At 41.8% G+C, this 2,932-nt stretch overlaps 1 long non-coding RNA gene across 2 annotated transcripts in view; it reads left to right on the top strand.

Moving 5' to 3' along the window:
- Window positions 1-2,204: 2,204 nt before the first annotated feature.
- Window positions 2,205-2,932, top strand: part of LOC104866233 — a 3,232-nt gene continuing 2,504 nt past the window's right edge. Inside the window, exons 1-2 of one of the 2 annotated variants that reach the window (XR_781393.2) lie at window positions 2,205-2,240; window positions 2,785-2,865. This is a non-coding gene — a long non-coding RNA (uncharacterized LOC104866233). Of the gene's footprint in view, window positions 2,266-2,784; window positions 2,866-2,932 lie in introns of both variants that reach the window. The other variant, XR_781392.2, reaches the window with a different exon arrangement.

Consider the following 2,932-nt stretch of genomic DNA (forward strand, 5'->3'; position numbering starts at 1 on the left):
CAGTAGGTGAGTGGCAAAGAGGTGGGCCTGGTTCCTTAAAGGGGAAGGCTTAAGAGTCTAGAAAAGATGTTTCAAGAAACTTCTTGTTATCCTGCTGTCAGTCTCTTCACGTCTTGCCATGGGAGTTTGGAAGTGGAAAAGTGCAGAGGAAGAGGGCACGGAAGATTTTGGGAATGACTAGGAAGCTTCTCTTAGCCTAAAGGGCAGGAATGCGGGAGGATGGTAAGAAGAGGCAAGGAAGAAAGGAGAGAATCCGCACGGGGCTTCTCTTTCAGTGGAAGATTGTTGGTCGACCTGAGGCTAGTCGAATTCGTAGGCTGCAGTCTCCTGACCTTCTTTTTGTCTCAGGTTGCTGAGAACTGGAGAGGAAATGCCCTGGGGGCCTCCCAGGCGAGGGAAAGGAGTGTGGGGCGTTGGAGGATGCAGTTTCGAACACCAAGCTTTCCAGACCCGTGTCTGGGAGGTGTAGGGCACTGGGTCATGGAAGGGAGAGCTGGGGGTCTCAATTTAAAGGTGAGTTTGGAGCCCTGGATCGTGCTCATAATATTATAGGGAGCTAAATTAGATAAAAATAAATATACAATCAGAGAGGGACTGGCTTCTCAAGGAAGTCAGCGGAAGCAAAGACATCAGAATTGTGGTTGGAGGTGCATCTGAAGTAGTCCAGCCCCAAGATAAAGATGCAGTGGCAGACCCACATCCCTCCTTGAGGACAAAACAATAACTTGAGGTTGTATTGCAATCAGCATCACTTAATCCATTAAATCCAGCTATACATCAGATACCCAGGTGTGTGACTTTAACGTCTGGACCCATCCTATCCCAAAAATGTTTCCGTTTTAGAAGTCATAGTTAAGCCAAGTTCAATGATGCTAGCCATGGACCCTTGCTAGTGAGTCATTATCCTCTTGGATCAATATTAACCAGCTATACTTGAAATTATATAGGTTGATGTAGTTTGACCCTGTCATACCCCCATTGTGACTTTTCTGTATAAATTACCCCTGACAAAGGGCCTCTGTGGTAATACACTTTTGGGACCCCTTCTGTCTCTCAGGAGCTATCTGTCCATAAACCTTTCCTACTCTTAACCTCCTTTGTTACTTGGTTTTCAGAGGCCACGAACTTGGCACATCTGATATCCAGCAGGTTGGAAGTTATTTCTCCTTTATCTAGGATCACTTAATATTTCATAATCCCTCCCATATTAAAACAAGTGTCTGCCACTGATTGATGGTGAAAGATTTCTAAGTTCTTCCACAGTCACCTTTAGTAATGTCCCAGAAAATGCCCATGGAACAGACCAGGTAACGTCCAGAAGTTGAGCACAGTGTTTGGCATAATAGGAATTACTTGAACCGGTATACAAAAAAAGTAGACCTTGCATTAACGAAAATAATTCAGTGGTTGCGAACCTATGGCATGGTTGCCGCAGCTGGCTGTTTGTTATCATTGAAAGCTCTAAAAGATTCGCCATCTCTGATAGGTAAACAGTAATCCCATTTTATGCTTGTGTAGCAATTTGAAAGTCAGTGATGAAACAGGACTTTAGTGTTGCTTAAAAACCATGGCACTAATAAATAGTCTGGCGATTTAACTTCCATCTAAGCATATGAAGTTCTAATTAGCCTTTGAATGGACTTGGCACTTTCAAATTCAATGTGCAGAGAAGAAATACCCTATGATTCAGAGCCATGCTAGTAATGCTAATAAAGCACCATGAATTATATAATATGAATATATCCAGTTGTAAGAAATAATCTCAGCTGGGCGTGGTGGCGCACGCCTGTAATCCCAGCACTTGGGAGGCTGAGGAAGGAGGATCACTATGAGTTGGAGACCAGCCTGGGCTACATAGCGAGTTCCAGGCTCAACTACATAGTGAGACCCTGTTTCAAAAAAGAAAAAAAAAAAGAATCTCCATGGTGATAAGAATATAAGGTTTTTGGTTGACAAATATCACATCTAGAGTGTACAAGATTTCCAGAACTACAATGCATCAATTCTAAAGTAAAACCATACAAATAATGTTGACTTAGAAAACAGAATTTAAGAGCTTTTTTTAAAAAATTACCATTAAATATACACAATACCACTCTAGAGTGGAAAATAAGAGCAACTTCTCTTCTTTTTTTGTTTTGTTTTGTTTTGTTTTTTGAGACAGGATCTCAGTATGTCGTCCAGGCTGGCCTCAAATTCGGGGAAATCTTGTCTCAGCCTCCCGAGTTCTGGAATTATAGGTGTGTGCCACACCTGGCTAACCTGGTAAACAGCAACTTCTGTTTGATAAAATATAGAATATTAATGTGTGTGTGTGTGTGTGTGTGTGTGTTACTAGGACTGAACCCAGTGCCTTCCCACTGAGATAATCCTGTTTGGGCTTTGTTTTAGGAGGGTTTTTTTGTTTTGTTTTGTTTTTTGTTTTTTGTTTTTGAGGCAGGGCTTCCCTGAGTCACTAAGTTGCCCAAACTGGGCACAAACTTTTGATCCTCCTGCCTCAGTTTCCCTGAGTGCCAGGATTACAGGTGTGTGCCCAGTACTAGGTTTTTAATTTCATCCTTATTTCCTAACCAGAGTTCAAATCTCATTTTCTAACTGAAATCCAAATCCCAACCAGAGATTTTTACATTAGCTTTACCCATTCAACATTGGTTTACTGCAGTAGTTATTAGTGATGTCAGATAACCCCACGGTTCTATTTTCAGGCCAGATTGCATGTACTTACAGTACTTCTCCTGATGATAAAATATACTGGCCAAGTGACACTGGTCTCTGTGTATTCAGGTCAAGTCCCCTTTTTACATAGAGGAGATCTGCTTTTCACCTACATACTTGACGCGCTTCAATGGCACCCAAAAATTGTTGGTATGATTTACAAGCTCTCGCTTGCCTCCCATTTCAGTACCTGGCATCTCTTTTTTTTTTTTTTTTT

The sequence above is a fragment of the Fukomys damarensis genome, unplaced genomic scaffold (assembly GCF_012274545.1).
Source record: "Fukomys damarensis isolate Sample0158 unplaced genomic scaffold, DMR_v1.0_HiC HiC_scaffold_24, whole genome shotgun sequence".
In the NCBI taxonomy this organism is placed as follows: domain Eukaryota; kingdom Metazoa; phylum Chordata; class Mammalia; order Rodentia; family Bathyergidae; genus Fukomys; species Fukomys damarensis.